The sequence below is a fragment of the Canis lupus genome, chromosome 23 (assembly GCF_003254725.2).
Source record: "Canis lupus dingo isolate Sandy chromosome 23, ASM325472v2, whole genome shotgun sequence".
Classification (NCBI taxonomy): domain Eukaryota; kingdom Metazoa; phylum Chordata; class Mammalia; order Carnivora; family Canidae; genus Canis; species Canis lupus.
Genome location: NC_064265.1, coordinates 16,567,171 through 16,587,904, shown reverse-complemented (window position 1 = coordinate 16,587,904; position 20,734 = coordinate 16,567,171). Strand labels below are relative to the sequence as shown.

General features: G+C 40.4%; 1 protein-coding gene across 1 annotated transcript in view; it reads right to left on the bottom strand.

Annotated features, from left to right (window-relative positions):
• EOMES (eomesodermin) overlaps positions 1-20,734 on the bottom strand; it is a 35,975-nt gene that overhangs the window by 13,731 nt on the left and 1,510 nt on the right. The gene's annotated exons all lie outside the window — the stretch shown is intronic.

Sequence of the window (20,734 nt, the reverse complement as noted above, 5' to 3'; positions counted from 1 at the left end):
TCCGGCGGACCTGATTGCTGGGAGGGCAGTGCTCTTTGCCCAGAACACTGAGACCTTTAATAGAAAACCGAGGTTTCTGGGCTCGAGCTTTGGCAAAGGGGCGAGCCACAGAGCGAGCAGTGGCGAGCGCTGCCAGTTCTGGCCCCCCTGCCTGTCGCGTTTCCTTTCCCTTTCCCCTTCCCAGTTACCCGGCGCGCAGCGCAGCGCCCAGGCCACGCGCTCCAGGGCTGGGATTGCGGGCGGTGGGGCCTTCCTGGCTATCTGGCGGACGCTCAAGCCTTTCATTTGGGGATGGGCGGGGAAGCGAGGCGGCCTCCCAGGTCGGTCTCTCCAGGCGCGCCCGGCCTCTGCGGCCGCCCTAACCTGGCGACACGCAGCCCAGGGACCGAGTCCCGCCCTCAGAGAAGCAGACGGAGTCTCTCGGAGCTGGGAGCGCGCAGCGAGTGCCTCTTCCTGACGCAAGATAGAGCCCACCCACGCCCCGGTGTGTGTGGCCCGAGCAAAAAAAAAAAAAAAAAAGTCAATTCCAGGCGGGGCTGAAACCGAAGCTTCTGCGCGCCAGGCGTGGGTTCTCGGCTTCTGCCCCGCTGCAAGCGCAGAACTCCTAATGCACTCGGGTAGCCGAGCGCCTCAGTTTCCCCTGTCGCTTTCCCCGCAATCACCCGGGTGCCTTGCGTGATTAGATATGGGAGTGTCCCACATATTTCTGGTCTCCGTCTTTGCCTTTTCACTCCGCGAGCCTTTCTGTCTGTATAATGGATAAGCCTAGAAGGCAGAGGCCAATTTGAACTTTCTTGACTTTACCAACCAGAGATAAATGTATATACGTATTACATAACATATTGTATGGTTTTATAATAAAATATAATACCTTCCACAATAGAATGCGTTATATACAATACCATACAATATATAGCACAATATAAAATCTATCAATCATCTATCTCTATATCTATCCATCCATACTTGCGTAAGGCTTTTAAAAAAAAACTCAAAGGCCACCAGGTTGCATCGTCTGGCACACACCTTGGCCTGACGGCGAGCACGATTAATTTCTTGTATTCTCGGGGCTTATTATACGTTTTGCACCAGCAAGTGTGTGTATGCACCCGAGTTCCTCTTCATCTGTCCCCCACCCATCTGCACGCTTTTATAAGCACTCTTCAACAACTTGATTGTTTTCCTTTGAAAATACGCCTTCAAGTTAGTTCCTGGGGAAGTCGGAGTTTTTGCAAGCTCAACACACCCCAGGGCACAAATGACCCGAAAAGCTTAAGTAAATTAAATTGGTGTTTGGGGGCTTTCCTTGCAGCTGCGCGCGCCGACGCCGAGCCGAGCCGAGCCGCGAGCCCCTGCGAGGCCGAGCGCCTGCTGCTCGGAGGCCCCGGAAGCGCGCGCGGCGGGAGGAGCGCTGGGCACCGCGGCAGGCGCAGCGCCCCCTTGCACGGCGTGCGCGGAGCCCCGCCTGGGCCTCGCAGTGGGGGCTTTCGTGCCTTTGAGACCCCTCATTGTTCGTACTCTCAGACCCCAGAAGCAGGTAAACAAGCTCTCGGACCCTGCCCCGTGCTCCCGGGGCTCCTGGGCGGGGGAGCGATCTGCTAGACAGTCCCAAAGCTGATCAAAGAGGAGGACCTGGAGGGGACCGTCGGCCGCATTAACATCCCGCCTGGCTGGGCTGCGGGGGGCGGGGATGCAGTTGGGTAGACGCAGGCCAGAAATCGCGTGCGGCCAAAGGCCCAAGAAATGACCCAATCTGAATTACTCCCTAAGTCCCCTCAGGCTGGGGGCGCCCAGGTGGCTCAGGCGGGCGTCGGCCTTCGGCTCAGGGCATGATCTCAGAGTCCAGGGATCGGTCCCCCCGTGTTGGGCTCCCTGCTCCACGAGCAGCCTGCTTCTCCCTCTTCCTCTGTCACTCCCCCTGCTTGTACTCTCTCACTGTCCCGGTCAAATAAATAAATAAATAAATAATCTTTTTAAAAAAAATCAATCAATCAATCAATCAGTCAATCCCCTCAGGCTTAATGGCAACTCTTGAGTAAGCCAAAGCTCTCTATGCTTCTTAGAAGATGCACTGTGAGGCTCAGCTTCTAGGAGGGTGCTCTGGTGCGAGACTGTATGGACAGTGTTGACAAAGATAAGCTTCCATGTCTTTAGAAGCTGGTGGGAGATACAAACATAAAGCAATTAAGAAAATATCAGAAAATCATCAAACAGGCTAATGCAGTGGTTGCCAATCTTGGCAGAATCACCTGGGGAGCTCTTAAAAATCCCAATGCCCCCGTAATATCCCAGGAACAATTAAATCAGGATATCTGAGAGTGAGATGCAGGCATCAGTAATACTGGAAAGTGTCTAAATGATTTCAATATGAAGCAAAGTTGGAGAACCACTGGGCTAATGGGCTCCGGGGTTGATGGAGGTCTTTCTGAAGAAGTAACATTTGATTTTAGAAGGGAAAGGGGAAAAGACTGTGAGGGAAAACCCTGTGCTGGGGTCCTTTGCTGGCTGGTACTCTGGGATTGGCAGTGGAGAAGGGAGAAAAGGCATTTTAAGAGCAGAAAGAAGCAAGTGATAGCTGAGCATCTGGTCACAGTGCTCTGCATCCCTGGGAAGTCTTTCAATTGCCCAGTTCCTAGGGAAGCTTTAAAGATCACTGGAAAATACCTAGTTTAAAATGATTGATTTTATTTCTTTTTTACTTTTTAAAAAATGATTGATTTTAAAACACAGAAGTCAAATAAAGCATGGAAATATTTTAAACATAGAATAATGCCAAAATGCTTCTTCATGAAGTATTTCATAAGGACATCATAAATTCTAAGATGCTATCCATTAACATATATCATTATCTTGTCACTAAGAGAGAAAAGGCCAGCTCCTAAAATTTTAATTTTGTGCTTACTTAAAAAACTGCTTTTTTAGACCAAGTGTTATTTTCATATTTCATTCCTATATACATAAAAGGAAAATAAAAGCTGGAAGCCCAGGTCAGGCTCTCACCTGACCAATAGTGATTGTAAGACATCATTGGTTATAGAATGCTTCTGAAAAAAAAAAAAAAGAATGCTTCTGGATTTCCAGAAATTAAAAGGTGTGTCCTAGAATTTATGCCAACCAGCATCATCTAATGAGCTCACTGCTCAATGCTTTACACCTTTTAGTTCATTCAATCCTCACAACTATATGAGGTTGGAACTATTTTTTATTAACATTTTACAAATAAGAAAAGAGAAACATTGAAGGGTAAGTTACTTTAAATCAAACCACTACTAAATTGCAGAGATAGGATGTAAACCCACTGGGGTCTTAACCAGCACACTAAGCTGAGAAAATTGTCTCCATTGAGTCAACTGAAGCTCAGAAGGGGAATAGAGGTGAGGGGAAAGAAAAGACTCCAGAGCTTAATTAAGTGGTAGAGTGAGGTCTCTATTTCAGTTGGACCTCAGTTTTATAAATGTTTAGGGATAGAAGCAAAACAACATTATACAGCGAAGAGCATTCATGTCATCCATTAAAAAAACTTATAAGGAAATGATAATCTGCATTTTTCAGGCCATATTTTAAAAATAAACTTCCAAAATTCAAGTGTAGTACATACTGAAAAGTACACATATCCTAAATATATAGCTCAATAAATTTCTCCAAATCAAATGCCCTTGTATAACCAGCAACCATGTTAAGAAATCCAGTTTTGCTTGAACTCCGGAAGGCCCCATGCCCTCTTCTGGTCAGTGCCTGCTAAAAGGTGGCCACCATTTTGACTTCTATCACCATCAATTAGATTCCTCGTTTTTTGAATTCTGTATTAGTGGAATCTTTTTTTTTTCTCCACCTGCGTGCCTCCCCGCCACCCCTTGCTATATTAATGGAATCTAATAGTGCTTCTTTCATTCAACTTGTTTGGGATATTTGCTCAATGTGATGCATATGATTACATTTGTACATTCTTCTTGCTGTGTAATATTCTATGGCGTGCATATATAATTTGTTCATTCTGCTGGAGACATTTGGGTTGTTTCCAGTGTGGCTTATTACAGAGAGTATTAGTATGAACACTCTTGGACATGTCCTTTGGTGAATATCTGTAGTGCATTTCTATCAGGCCTCTGGGATTGCTGCATGATAGAGGTCAGATCATATATTTTTATTTTTATTTAAGTATTTTAAAAATTTTTGCTTAAATTCAATTTAGTTGGCAGCGTATTATTAGTTTTAAGAGTAGAATTTAGTGATTCATCAGTTGCATATAACATCCAGGGTTCATTACATCAAATACCCTCCTTAATGCCCATCACCCAATTACCTCATCCCCTCTACCCACCAGACCATATATTTTTATATTTTTATTAGATTTTACTTATTTATTCATGATAGACACACACACACACAGACACACACACACACACACACACACACACACAGAGGCAGAGACAGGCTCCATGTCGGGAGCCCGCCGTGGGACAAGATCCGGGGACTCCAGGATCGCCCCCTGGGCCAAAGGCAGGCACCAAATCGCTGAGCCACCCAGGGATCCCCGGGACCATATATTTTTAAACAAGGTTTGTAACATTTTAAAGTCTTATATTGGGAAGCCTGGGTGGCTCAGTGGTTGAGTGCCTGCCTTTGGCTCAGCATGTGATCCTGGAGTCTTGGGATCAAGTCCAACATTGGGCTACCTGCATGGAGCCCGCTTCTCCCTCTGCCTGTGTCTCTGCCTCTCTCTCTGTGTCTCTCATGAATAAATAAAATATTTTAAAAAATAAAATAAAATCTTGTACTATTTAAGCATGGCAACTTTTACTTATAGGACTGAATTGTAACAGTGCTAGGGAGTATTAAGGGAAAGAATATCATGTTAAAGAAAGAAGGAAAAGATAAAGAAGAGGCAGGAAGATCAATGCTAATGATACTTTAGCAGACATTTAGTGTTTTGTGTTCTGGTATCCAAGCCCTAAATGTTTATGAATGCTTACACTTTTTCTATAGATCATTGAACGTCCGTACATAAGGGTGTTGACAAAGCAGGCAGGGATTGGGAAGTACTAAGAATGCCAGAGGAAACCCCTCGATTTCCCTCCATCTTATATATTTATGACTCTAGCAATTGCCTCAGTTAAAAATTTCTAGCATAAATGTGGAGGCACTGATACTAGTAAATTCTCAAGTCTCTGCAAATTCTCAAGGTTTTCCACTGATACTTTGTTTTTTATAATCAACGAAAAACTTTTTTCCCTCTTTAGGATATATGATGTTTGTTTAGGAAAAAAAAGGAATAGTGAGAAAAAAAAACCCAACAACCCTGAGCACTTGTAACCAAAGCTCTAAGTAATAACCCCTCTTTTCTCTTTGTGGCTACATATAGGGTTACTAATGGGTATCTTACCTTGTGTCCATCTTATTCGACTTGTTTTTCCAAAAAAAAAAAAAAAATCCTATTTTATTCAGACATTTATTCCTTCCTCACGTGACTCAAGGAAAGGTGATCCTAAACCCAGCATGGGGGAGAGCCTTCTGTAGTGTAAGCCAATCAGTATGTGTTGTTTCAATGGAAATTGCTACTGGTCCAGACTGAGGGGGATAACTTGGAGTCCATGGTTAGGCCAAAGGTTTATTTTTTCCTTTCACAGTCCTACTTATGTAGGAAAAGGAAGCAAGTAGCCTGATGGCCTCGGGCACCATCGTAGGATAATGAGCGGTATCTCTTTAAGGGACCCAGTGCTCAAGCAACAGATAAGAGAGGCAAAGACTCTGGATCCTTGAGGACTTCTTTGAGTTGCTGATGGTTGGACCTGCCCTACCTTCTGAGATAATAATTAGGTTAATGTGTAAGTTAATTTGAATCAATATCCTAACTTTAACAATTGTGTATCTTTCCAGATATGGGTGGACATAATGTTACACAAATATAATACAAATGTAATATGCAAATATACAAACATTGTTCAACTTTTCCTGTTATAAGCAAAGCCACAATAAACAACCTTGCATGGAAATCTTTACATACACTACACTATTTCATTGTGTAATGTATGTAGTGATCTACACTATTTCATTGGAATGAATCCCTTGAAATGGTGTTATTAGACCAAATATATTTGTATAAAATTTTAGTATACATTACCAACTTACATTCCCAATAAAAATGTTTAAGAACATCTATTTCTCCTCATTCTCACCAACACCAGCTATTACTTACTCTTCTAGTCTTTGTCATTCTGGTAAGGAGAAGATTACTTTATTTCTAAAACGACTAATGAATTTGTGCATCATGTTTAAATTTAGTAGAGCTCTTTAGATATCACATATATCATACTTTGTAGAGTGTTACAAGTATTTCCCCTTATTTTAGCATTTATCTTTCTTTCTCTCTCTCTCTCTCTCAGAATATGATGACATATTCTGCACAGAAAGTTTGAATATCTTTCTTAATACATGTTAGACTTTAGGTGAACCTGTAGAAAAACCAGACCATCTTTTTTAAGATTTTGTCCAATGTTTTCATATCATGTTTTTTTTGATACATTTGAAATTAATTTTGAAGAATAGAATGGTGGAAATTCATCTTTACATTCTAACAAGTAGCTAATGAGTTGTTTAAAAACCATTTACTGATTAGCCCTAATCTAAAGTGCTTCAAAAAATATATACTACATTTCCATCTAAACTTGGGTATACATGGATGGAACTGGAGGGTATCAGGCTGAGTGAAGTCAGTCAGTCGGAGGACAATCATCATATGGTTTCACTCATACGAGGAATATAAGAAATAGTGAAAGGGATTAAAGGGAAAGGAGGGAAAATGAGTGGTAAAAATTTGATAGGGAAACAAAACAGGAGAGACCTCTAGCTCTGGGAAATGAATAAAGGGTAGTGTAAGGGGAGGTGGGCGGGGGGACGGGGTAATTGGGTGACAGGCACCGAGGAGGGCACTTGATGGGATGAGCACTGGGTGTTATATGTTGGCAAATCAAACTTCAATTAAAAAAAGAAAAGAAAAAAAAGAAACTTGGGTATACTTTTGGGTTCTATGAACAGCATTGAACATTTGGCTTTTTGTTTTAGTGACATATTCTTTTTCTTAGCTTTATAATTTTCCCCATAGCACCAAAATATACACCGCTTTTTTTTTTTAAGATTATATTTACTTATTTGAGAGAGAGAGAGAGAGAGAGAGAGAGAATGAGAGAAAGAGAATAGGGGAAGGGGCAATGGGGGAGGGAGAGAAAGAATCTCAAGCAGACTCTGTGCTGAGCCTGCATTCAGCCCCAGGAGGGGTGTGGAACCCAAGGAGGTGCTCACTCTCAGGACCCTGAGATCATGACCTGAGCAGAAATCAAGAGTCAGCTTAACCCACTGAGCCACCCAGGTGCCTCTACACTACTTTCTTTTTAAAGCAATTTATTGGCTATTCTCTTATTAGCCAAGAAAGCCATTCTTTTAGATGAAACTTAGAATTGGAGTTTTGATCAGGATTGCATTACACTCAGTTACACTGGATTACATTGAATCTAAAAATTTATTTATAAAAAAAAGATGTCTTTACTAAATAGACTTTCTTTCCAAAATTAATGTATCTAACATTTACTCAAGTGTTCTCTCAATATAACCTGTACATTTTGTGCATGCGGGCTTATATCTTTCTTTTTTTTTTTTTAAAGATTTATTTATTTATTCATGAGAGATATATATAGAGAGAAGCAGAGACACAGGCAAAGGGAGAAGCAGGCTCCATGCAGGGAGCCCGACGTGGGACTCGATGCCGGGGCTCCAGGATCACACCCTAGGCAGAAGGCAGGCGCTAAACCACTGAGCCACCCAGGGATCCCCTGGCTTATATCTTTCTTGATAAATTAATCTGTATGTATTTTTGTTGAGTATATTGTTACTCCTACTATAAAGGAGATCTTTTATTACATTTTCATTTTTTTTTAAAGATTGTATATATTTACTTATTTGAGAGAAAGCAAGAGAGAGAGAGAGAGAGAGAGAAAGTATGAGTGCGGAGAGGGCAGGAGAAGCAGAAGGAGAGGGAGAAGCAGTCTCCCTGATGAGCAGAGCGCTTGACAGGGAGCTCCCTGGTCCCTGGGATCAGGACCTGAGCTGAAGGCAGACGCTTAACCAACTGAGCCACCCAGGTACCCCTACATTTTCTAATTAGATTTTATTTGCTATAGTGAAGCTATTGATTTAAAAGAATCATCTTGTTATTAACTACTTTCTGAATTCCCTTATGACTGAGTAGCTTTACATTTGATTATCTTTTGTTTTTTCCCATTATCCACCTAGACATAGTCATAATCCCTCCTCTTTTCTAATAGTTTAATTTTTGAATACTGAACTATCTTTTACAACAAATGTTAAATATTAGTGTCACTAAGCTCTTTTATCTAACTTTAGTGGAATGTTTCTCATATTATTTTTTTTTTGTGTTTCTCATATTAAATCATCCAGTCTGATGCTAAATTTTGAATATATATGACAAATGTAGGAATTTAGAATACATTTGAATATGTTTTTGTAAATACATAGTTTGTGTCTGTATTTTGTGGATTTATGCAAATTAAAGAATTTGCCATCTACTCTTAGTATCTAACATAATGTCACATCTTAAAAAATTAAATAAATAGCACATTTATGGGGCACTGGGGGGCTCAGTCAGTTGGGCATCTGCCTTCAGCTCGTGTCATGGTCCCAGGGTCCCGGTCCTGGAATTGAGCCCTGCATCAGGCTCCCTGCTCTCCCCCTACTTGTGCTCTCTTGCTATCTCTGTCTCTCTCAAATAAATAAATAAAATCTTATAAATAAATAAATACATGAATAGGATGTTTATTCAAACCAATTATTTTTAAGGTAAAATTTATTAAGGTATGCTTTATATACAATGAAGATTCACTTTTTTTTTTAAAAGGTTTTATTTATTTATTCATGAGAGGCACACAGAGAGAGGTAGAGTGGTAGGCAGAGGGAGAAGGAGGCTCCCTGTTGGCAGCACGACATGGAACTCAATCCCAGGATGCCGGGATCATGACCTGAGCCAAAGGCAGATGCTCAACCATTGAGCCAACCAGGTACCCCTAAAGATTCACTCTTTTTAGAAATGTGTAGTTTGATAAGTTGTGACAAATGTATACAATTGTGTAACCAATACCATAGTCAAGATAAGGAAAGTTTCCATCACCCTGAAAAATTCACAAGTGCTCCTTTGTCATCAGTCCCTTTTCACAGCCCCCTCATCTCTGGCAACTCTGGTTTCCACAGATATTAGTTTAGTTTTTCCTATTTAATCTATCATTATGGTGAATTTTACTAAGAGATTCTCTAATATGTAATACCCCTGTGATCCTGGAGTAAACTGACTATAGTCATATTTTATACCCATATCCATAGCACATTGCTAGACTTCTCATGCTAATCTATTATTTGGGAATTTTCATAAATACTTAAAAAAGAAATTGGTCTGTGTTGTCTGTCAGATTTCAATCACAATAGTATGCTAACTTTGCAAAAATAAGCTAGAACTTTTTTTTATTATCTATGGAACAGCTTAAATACCTGTATCAGTTTAATAAGAATGTATCCCTGAAATGAATACAACCTGGAAATGCCCTTTAAAGCTTTTTTTCTATTTTCTCTTATTCTCATCCATCTATTTAGTTCATAAATTTTCAAACGTTTTGCAGTTATACCACATAGTATAGCTATATAATATAGCGATCTGTTTTACATAGTAATATAGTCATGCTTCATGTTTGGTCTCAATTCTGCCATTTTATTTTATGATTTTACTTCTTGCCACCTTTTTTGTTTTCTTCTTTTTGTGTGTGATGCAGTCTATATCTTTTGTCTTCTTTTCTCCCTCTCCATACTTTACCCGTATTTCAGAAAAAACCTGCTGTTAGTGACTATTTTTATGGCTTTAAGTAATATATTTAAGTTTTTAAAAATTTTAATTATTTATTATTATTATTTTTTTATTTTTTTATTTTTTTGAGAGAGAGAGAGCATGTGCACATGGGCAGGAGGGAGGAGAGGGAGTGGAGGGCAGAGAGAATCTCTAGCAGGCTTCACGCCCAGCATGGAACCCCATGTGGGGCTAGGTCTCAGGATCCCAAGATCATGACTTGAGCCAAAACCAAAAGTCTGGCCTTTAACCGACTGTGCCACCCACGTGCACCCCTTATACTTATGTTTTTTTATGCCTCAGAAACACAACTGCTTTTATAGACTATTGTGAATAAGGACAACCAGGTGGAATGGACGTATCATGGCAGAGTGTGTATCTGTCTATTTCATTCACTGCTTGGATTCTCAATGCCTGGTGCAGGGTCTCAGCCATAGAACATGTTTCATACCTTGAAATCGACTGTGTGAATGAATTAGTACAGCCACTGCCTCACGCCTTTGAATTTCTGACTGTAGACTTTGAGATTTAGTTTCCAGTCCATTGTATCTACATTATACCTATCTTCTTGTAAGTTTGACATGTTGTTTTCCCTTCAAAAAATAAGAACATTTAGGTGTGCCTGGATGGTTCAGTTCCTTAAGTGTCCAGGTCTTGATTTGAGTTCAGGTCATGATCTCAGGTTCTGGGATCGAGCCCCAGGGCAGGCTCCCTGCTCAGAGAAAAGCACAGACACAGGCAGAGGGAAAAGCAGGCTCCCCCAGGGAACCCAATGTGGGGATTCAATCCCAGAACCCCAGGATCAGACCCTGAGGTGAAGGCAGATGCTCAACAACTGAGCCACCCAGGGGTCCCCTTTTCATCTTCTTTTTAAAAGATTCATCTATTTGTTTGAGGGCAAAGAGAGGTAAAAGGAGAGAAAGCATCTTCAAGCTGACTCCCAACTGACCCTGAGATCATGACCTGAGCCAAAATCAAGAGTTGGATGCTCAACGGACTGAGCTATCCCAGTGCCCCTCTTCTAGATTATTCTTATCATGGTTTATAATAGTAGGTTATTTGCTCCTTTGTTTTAGCATGGCTGGCTTATTCTTTGTGTAGGATGGCTTTTGTTCATTTTGTTTGTTTTGTGGAAGAAAGTGTTCTGTAAGCCTGGGCCACCTTTTGCAGAAGTCTATTTTATATTTATTGTATTATTAAGTTGTTTGTTTAGAAATGTGATTTTTCATATTCACAGTTTTCTAGCATTTTCTTCTTTACAATACTGTAAACATTAAACAGATTTACACTTGGCTTTTCTAATGTTTGGGGGTTTTAGTTCAGTTTGCTTCACCCAGACAACTATTGTTTGTGGGGGGTGTTCTTAGACTTGTCCTGAAACCAGACCTGATGCCTATTAAGACCCAGGCAGATAAAGTGAATGAGGGAAGCAGTGTTACTGTCACTTTCTTGTCTCTTAATATGTTATTGTATTTTATATCAAGATCAATTATACTGCTTGAATTTTTAAAGAACTCTTGTTGAAATCCCAATTTTTATTTTATTTTTTAAAGGTTTTATTTATTTATTTGAGATAGCACAAGCAGGGGGCAAGAGGGAGACGGAGAAGCAGGCTCCCCAGTGAGCAGGGAGTCCAACTTGAGGCTTGATCTCAGGACCCCAGCCCAGGATCATTACCTGAGCTGAGGCAGACACCAAACTGACTGAGCCACCCAGGCGCCCACCAATCTTTTATTTTGACGATCATTTTCCATAGTTTTTTGTATTTCTGGTTAAAGTTCTTATTGTGCATTATTTCATAATGGGTCATCCATTTTTTTGACACACATACATTTTATTTCCATATTCCACATGCAGAAATATGATTTGCTTTCTGAGTCTATTGTATATTTTCCACTTTCAATAGAGACAGAAGGTTAAGTGCTATTTGATTTTTTTTCTTAACTCCACCATAAGAAAACACAGCTCAGGCAAGATGGTGATAATACCTGGTGTTTACTGCAGTGTATATGTGTGTGGGGGGGCACTATTTTAAGTATTTCGTGTATAGAATCATTTAATTCTCATCACAAAGTTGGGTAACAGCTATTATCCCACTTTACAAATAAGGAACCAAGGTACAGAAAGATCAGGCAACTTCCCTAAAGTGAACACTGGTCAAAAATGATGGAATCTAGATTAAAACCCAGGCAACCTGGTCCAGAGTCCATGCCCTTAGCCACCATGCTTGACTGCTGTCTGCAATGCAGCCATCACAAGTGCAGCTGACATTAGAGATTGCAGACAGAATTGGAAGTGGGGTGTCTGTGGCACATTGGACCCCCCCATCTAAAGAGACAATCATGATTCAGCCCTAGCCCACTGCCACCTGGTGAGAATAAGAGACTACTTTTGTTAATTCTTCTCATTTTTATTCAAGAAAGATCAGAATTTAGATATTTGTGCAAATTTCTGGATTTTAAAATATTGAAAACCATTTACATATCTTAAAATCCAGAAAAATGTTGTCTAGGGCCAAGAAAGCATATCTGTGGGCTGAATATGGACTATAGGATATCTAATTGAACACCTGGTATAGACCATCTCTTCTGGACCCAAATCTACTTCTTAGATGGCTCACTATGAACAAAAAGCAATAAGAGAGATAAGGTAGAAAAATGTTGTTTATATACCTTTTTCCTTTTTTTTTCCTTCTCTTCTCCCCCTCCTTTGTCCTGGTCTTCCTCCTTCTTTTTTTTTTTTTTTTTTTAATGTTTTTATTTTTATTTATTCATGAGAGAGAGAGAGGCAGAGACACAGGCAGAGGGAGAAACAGGCAGAGGGAGAAGCAGGCTCCATGCAGGGAGCCTGACGTGGGACTCGATCCCGGGTCTCCAGGATCACGCCCCGGGCTGACGGTGGCGCTAAACCGCTGCGCCACCCGGGCTGCCCTTCCTCCTTCTTTAGTAGGATTATAAACCGTTGCTACCAAAAAACTATAGTTGGATTAAATGAGCTTCCAGAATAGGGAGAAAGACTTTAGCAGAGTACCAAATAAGTCAAAGGATCTTAACAACTGACTCCAGGTATGTGATTTATCTTGGACAACATAACGCTTTTCCTAGGACTACAGCATTTTTTCAGTGCCAGCTACATTTAACACAAATTTAACACAAATTTATAAAGGACTGAATAGGTGCCAGGCTCTGTCCTAGCCTTGAGGATGCCAGGATTAATAAGGTTAGATTTATGTCTTTTAGGATTGTTAAATCTATTAATTCTTTAACATTGTCATTATTATTTTTTTAAGATTTTGTTTATTAATTTGAGAGAGTAAGAGAACAGAGGGAGAGGGAGAAGCAGACTCCCTACAGAGCAGAGAGCCAGATGTGGGGCTCGATCCCAGGATCCTGAGATCATGACCTGAGCCACTTAACCAGCTGAGTCACCCCAGCATTCCTTGTTACTATTATTATAATGTGATCTTACAAATGTTACTGGTAATACAAAATGAACCAAAGAATGGCAACAACAGAAAGAAGACAATTTAATTTGAAAGAAAAAATTATATTTTTAAGATGTTATCTAGAAAAAGTGAATGTTTGAATTAAACCAAAGAATCACTACTTATAGATTGCTTGTTACTTATTTATTTTTTGCATGCCTTACTAGATCTTTAAAGATCTAGTATTACTACTGCTGAGTACAATGCTTAAACTTGTGATTCCAGAGAAAAGGAATGGATGTAATGTCAATCTCTTTATCTGTGCCTGTAAAGACAGAAAGCAATATTTTTGCCAGTATATTATCTTTGTCTAAGAAGGCCAATAGTATACTTTCAATTAACTTTCTGTATTTAGGAGTTCAGAGTATACACATTGATACAAAATGAACTGCAGCAACTGGATGTGGAGAAGAGGACTGTTAAGTACCCCAGATTTATGAAAATTGTGCGAATGTCCTCAGATTTCCCCTTTCAGAACATGAGGAAAGTGGCCAATTAGTTTTCTGTTGAAAATTCTCAGATGTGTGACAGAGTGTGACAGTTTAGGGAGTGAAGCCGTTTCTCCATTAAAACTAGCCGTTGAACCTCTATTTCTTCTCTCTCTGAAGAGATCTGATGGCACAGGGCATAGGGACCTACAGGATAAAGACTTGGTTTTCATTCTTAGGTTCATAAATATATGATGGGCAAAAGGCACCAATTAGATGATTGAAACTTAAGGTGATAGTTACTTTTAAAGTTATGGGACAGGACATTTCAAGAATTTGAGGAAATTTTATAAAAAATATCTTCAAGGGGTACCTGGGTGGCTCATTTGGTTAAGCATCTGCCTTCAGCTCAGATCATGATCCTGGGGTCCTGGGATGGAGCTCTGGCTTTGTGCTCCCTGCTCAGTGGGGAGCCTGCTTCTCCCTCTTCCTCTGCCTCTTCCTAGGTTTGTGCATGCTCTCTCTGTCTCTCTTAAATAAATAAATAAAATCTTTAAAATATTTTTCAAAAAAGAAGTCTCAAATTTCTTTTTAGCTTCCCAAATGGTTGAAATTAGAAAACAGGAAGATGATGTTTTTTAACCATTACCAAAAAAAAATGTAAATCAGCAGTGTAGATTTGAATGTTTAAAACTCAGACCTTTTTGGAATTTACAGAAGCTAAGCAGTCAATCTTTTCTAACAATATTGGGACTAAGGGAGGAATTAAGAATAGAATTAAGGTATCTTTAAAAGAGTAAGGAAAGCATATGAGTAGCACATGCCCACACTAATAGGATGCAGCCCAGACTACAGTTGCTTCAGGTCCTTTACATTTCCATATGAATTTTAGATTTAGCTTGACAAATATCTATAAAGCTGCAGGGTTTTTTTTTTTTTAAGATTTTATTTATTCATGAGAGTGAGAAAGGCAGAGACATAGGCAGAGGGAGAAGCAGGTTTCCCTTGGGGAGCCTGATGCAGGACTCGATCCTAGGACCCCGGGACCATGACTGGAGCCAAAGGCAGATGCCCAACCACTGAGCCAACCAAGAGTCCCTATAAAGCTGCAGCTTTATTTTTTTTAATGTTTTATTTATTTACTTGACAGAGATAGAGAGCATAAGCAGGGGGAGAAGTAGGGAGAGAGGGAGAAGCAGGATCCCCTCTGAGCAGGGAACCAGATGTGGTGCTTGATCCTGGGTCCCTGAAATCATGACCTGAGCCAAAGGCAGACACCTGACCAACTGAGCTACCCAGGTGCCCAAAGCTGCAGCTTTAAATGAGTTTATAAAACAAAATGAAAAAGAGGAGGTAAATGAACTAAACACTTAAATTACTTAAATCACTATTTTAGAAAAAGAAAAACGATGTATTCATGCATATTTTCATTTATCTTTGTTAATTTCTTCCTTTTATTGTTCCTTTTGCTATGAAAAAAAAAAAAAAAGCCTGCTGGGATTCTCATTGGGACTACATTAAGTCTAATTCATATCTTAACAATATGGAAGAAAAAGGCAGAGTCTTCCCCAGAAGCTCCTGGCTTCTTCTCTAGTCTCAGACCTGAAGTAGCTTTCCTATCCTGGTCATCACTGAACCAGTGTCTGTGCCTAGAGAGATCAGGCCACTCCTGGCCTTGGGGATGGCACACACACAACCTCACAAACATAGAGAGTGGTAAGGAACAGGAAAGGGGGAAAATGAATACTTGGGGGTAACAAACACTAAGTCACTGCAGAAGACATTAATCTAGGGATGGAGGTGCTGGGGAAGAGCACCAGGGGACTCCTGTCTGTTCATCCTCCTGCTCAGCATCCAGCCGGACACTTACTGTGTAACCTTCACTATACAAAGTGCTGGGTGTATGGGAATGAAGAAGACACACAAGATCTTTCCTTTCAAGGAATTTGTAAAAGAGGATACAGAAGACAAACCAGAAAACAAGTAGGTAAGGCAATTGCAGATCCTAATACGAGTGAGGGAGAAAGTAGAGCCAGTTGGTATGAAAAGCTGATGGGAGAACCGCTCTGGACAGAGAGCCCAGGGAAGCCCACCCTCGGGGTTCCTATCAGCCCCAAAGATGGGCAGCAGCCTGAATCAGGAGGAAGTGCATTTTCAGCATGGGGGCAGCACACACAGCACCCGCCATGTGAGGACCAATTTATGATTTTCTTGAACCTGAAAGGAGACGGTTCTGGAGACAGTGGCAGACAGTGACGTGAGAGGAGATGAGAAAGGTGCTCAGGGACCAGATCGTACAGCACTCGTGGTCCCCGAATAAGCATTTTACATTTTAGTCTAAATGCTATATAATAGCAATATGAGCAGCAGAGGATTATAAGCAGGATTTATATTTTTAAAGTATCCCTCCAGCTGTCAGAAAAGGAGTTCAGAGTTTGTGAACTGGTCTAAGCAAGTGATGCTAGTGGCTTGAGCTCTGGGTGTTGCAATAAACATGGAGATCACTGGCTTTAAGAGATGCTTTGGATTAGACACTGCTGGGCTTGTTGATTAGGTGGATGACATATGTTTGGGTTTGGGGTGGGACAGTGACCACAGATAAAACTTGAACTGGATTCTATGCAAATTCTGATGAAATCTGCAGAGATTTTGGGATATGAGTACATACAGTGAGACAGCTACCTCAAATGAGTATAGAGAGCAATTCTTCATTAAATGGTATTGACAGCCCAGCTCAGCAATTGTGGAGGGACAGGAAACTTCATTTTATTTTATCTTTTAAACCTGTTTTTGTTTTTTTGTTATTTAAGTTTTATTTATTTAAGTAATCTCTACACCCAATGTGGGGCTCGAACTCATGACCCCGATATCAAGAGTCACACATTCTTCTGACTGAGCCAGCCAGGAATCACAAGGAAATTTCATTTTTAAACCTATACCTTGAATAACATGTCAAAATTAATTCCTGGTGACTTTAGAGTGAAAGATTTTAGAAATAAATACCCTCATATATCACATTTTTGGAGCATACTTAATTTTCTATCTTAGAAAAGATGTTTTTATAATTACTGAGGAAAAGAGAGACAAATTTGACTATAAGAAATAGAAAATGTGCATAATTTAAAAAACATCAAACCAAAATGAAACAGTGGAGTAAGGAATACTCATTGTAAATATCATATGTCAAATAAGGGAATAGTATGATAAGTGATAATGAACAAAATTTTTCATGAAAGAAGATTGCATCTTTAAAACAAAGATTTACATTACTAGTAATTCAAACAATTCAAAACAACTAAATCAAACCCATGAGTCCCTCTTGCCTAAGGAATATTTTTAAAACAATAAAACCTAATACTGCTGAAAGTATCAACTGTGGTGCTGTAAATGGATTTACTCCTTTGGGAACCAGATTTACCCAAGGAATCAAGGACCACAAAAATGTTAGTATCTTTTACCACAACTTGAGGTTTGCCTCAGTGACTCTTCTGGACTGTTCTCTTCCATACCTCCTCTCCAGTCAATGCAATGGAAATATCTGCGGATTTGAAATGCTCTGCGTTTCTGACTTCATCATTTTAAAAGTGAATATCTATGGGGCGTTTCAGTGGTGCAGTCGGTCAAGCCTCCAACTCTTGGTTTCAGCTCTGGTTGCCATCTCTGGGTCTTGAGATCAAGCCCCATGTGGGTCTCTGCGCTCAGGGCAGAGTCAGTTTAGGATTCTCTCTCTCTCCCTCTGTTCCTCTCCCCTCCACTGCACATACTCATGTTTGAGTGTTTTCCCTCTTTCTCAAATAAATAATCTAAATTTAAAAATATGAATATTTGTGTAAAATGCATATAAAATCAGGAGAGGAATATATAACTTTGAGAGAAGTTGTGCTATTTCAGTCTGATAGGTTAAAAAATGGTATGTTACCTTGATTTGCATTTTAAAAATTAAGGACTGAAGTTGAGGATTTTTTCCATGTTCATTACCATCTGCATTTCTTTTTAAAAATTAACTATTTGGGGTGCCTGGGTGGCTCAGTGGGTTAAGCTTCTGCCTTCAGTTCAGGCCATGATCCCAGGGTGCTGGGATAGAGCCCTCTGTTGGACTCCCTGCTCAGCAAGGAGTCTGTTTCTGCCTCTGCCAGTTTGTGTGCTTGCTCTCTCTCTCTCTCAAATAAATAAGTTAAATATTTAAAAAAAAAATCAGCTATTCATTTAAATTGGATATTTTAGATGAACAAAACCTTGTTAGTTACTACCAACTTAATTATTAAACATTAATCTTTTGTAATACATATTTTAATACATCAGTTTTGCTTAAAATAAGCCTTCTTAACTGCTACTACAGATAGTTTCTTAAATTGATGGCTGGGACAAGTCAATTATTTGCAGGAGACATCTTCAGCATTCAGGAGTCGCTATCTGATTGGTTGAATTTGGATATGATTCCACGGGTCCTCACATCTGCTAGTGACACACTCAAGGCAGACTGGAGGATTGTGGTTTTTTTCTTTATATAGAATGTAATAACCTTTATTTGTTCTCACTATATAGCTGATGATCTCCAACTTAGTGGCTTTTGCAGATGAGATGCTCTAATGTTGCACCAATGTATGGCTAAAAACACACATACTTATATTGTGGAATTCTCCAAATTGTCACAGGTGTGAGAAAGTGGAAATTGATTGTTTTCCAGTGTTTCATGTTTGATGTTCCCTAGTTGGCCTGAGAGGTTGTGGTCTTGGGGTCTAACAGCACTTGGTTCATCTATTAACAAGATGCCTTGAGGCACCTGGGTGGCTCAGTGGTCGAGCGTTTGCCTTCCGCTCAGGCCTTGATCTTGGGGTCCTGGGATCAAGTCCCACATCAGGCTCCCTGCATGGAGCCTGCTTCTCCCTCTGCCTATGTCTCTGCCTTTCTCTCTGTGTTTCTCATGAATAAATCTAAACATTTTTAAAAAACAAACAAAAAAACCAAGATGCCTTTGACCAAGATGACAACCCGATGTCTAGCTGCAAGAGCCAAGGCTAGTTTCTTCTCTATCAAAGAACAAGCTAAGAAAGGAAAGTATAGCAAATAAAGGACAAGGTGGGAATGAGGCAAGACCACTGGAGTCTATTCTTGTGACCACTTGAGTTACCTTGTGTTTTTCTTCCTGATGTTGGCCAAATATCCAGAGTGAATTATCTTAGGTCTGGTTAAAGCAAGAGTTGGAACAGACACTGTGCCACTTGGTTTGACATGAGTATATATATCTTTTAAGGATTTGTCTATGGTACTAGGAATCCTGTTTTCTTGAGAGGAGTTCTCTCAGGAGAGTGGCACAGGATGTGTGCAAGAGAGAGGGGTGGTGGCAAAAGGCATTCAGGAAACCTAAGTATGAGACCAGAATGCAATGAAAAGAGGAACTATCCATGCACCACCATTTACTGGCTAGGTGACTCAGCACTTTCTCCGTGCTTCAGTTTCCTAGAGATAATAATTCCTACCATATAGGTTTGTTGTGAAGATTCAGGGAGTTCATTCAGGAAAAGTGTTGTTAAAAGTATCTGGCACTAGTAAGTAGTCAGTAAGTATTAGCATCATCAGTACCGTCACTATTAAGAGGGTCATCCCTCCTGGTCCATCTATAACAAGTCACTTTCCCATCAGCTGAAGTGTCTGAAGGTGGATGTTAAAGATTGTTGTGCTAAAGGGAGAATGAGACTTTCCCAAGGATAGGATGTGAGAAGAGAAAAGAGAAGGGAGAGACATTTTAAATCCTATCCAAAAGGAAGAGCCACCTGTAGGGGTAATGAGGCCACTGAGAGACTGTGGAGTGGACTGATGGGACACTTCAAATAGCAGAGGGGAGAGTGGCCAAAGAGAGGAAATGCTTCACCTGTGTCATAGGAAGTGCATGTTCCCTCTGGTGGTCTCCGAACAAAACATGAAAATTCCCGGGAAGGAGAATCAACTTTCATCAATTGGCAGCCTCACATGTCATCATATGACAATGACAGAATCAGACCAGTGAAAGGTTTCTGCTTCTTTTCATCATCTTCCCGCTGCTCTGATTCCCAGAATGAGTCAGCAATCCTGATGGGAAGAGGGGAGGATGAGGCAGGAGGTGTGGGGATGAAGAGCATGAGAACAGGTTCAAGCTGCTTCCCCCAGCTTCCTGTCTTCAGAAGCCTCCAGAGTTAAGAAAGGAGAATGTTTTACTTTAAAATCATGTTCGAAATTCATGATTAGTATATGAGATTACAGAGGTTTAGCTACTAAGACAAGTTTTCTAACTTAAAATGATTGTAATCCTGCCTGCCTTCCTCCCCCCGCCCCCTCCCCGCCACTTTCTTCTTTACAGAGTTATTAGAAAAATCACAGGACTGAGTTTTCATCCTGAATTTTATCCTGGGGCAGAGGGCATTTCCACATTGAATGCATTTTAGCAGGAGAGTAGGAGGCCTAAAATAAAGACGAGGTCCAGTTACATGCTGTAAGTTCTCTTTGTTTAATATAACACTTTTTTTTTTTAAAGATTTATTTATTTATTTTGGAGAGAGAGTTGTGCGAGCATCCACATGCCCAAGTGGGGAGAGGGGCAGAGGGAGAAACAATCCCAAAAAGGCTGAGCACTGAGCTCCAAGCAGGGCTCCATCCCAGGACCCTGAAATCTTGACGGGAGCTGAAAACAAGAGTCAGCCACTTAACTGACTGAACTACCCAAGTGCCTCAAGTATGACATTTTTTAATGTCACTATGAAGGAAGGATAATAAACCATCTGAAGACAGCTTCTCTTAACCGGATTATGCACATAAAACAAATTGTCCACATTTGCACCATGTTCTTTTATTCTGGTGTCACTGCTAGTTTTGAAGGATTTTATTTGACAGATGGTACCTAATGCAGCTTTTCCCCCCTCGCCTATTGTGAAGAGGAAACCATTG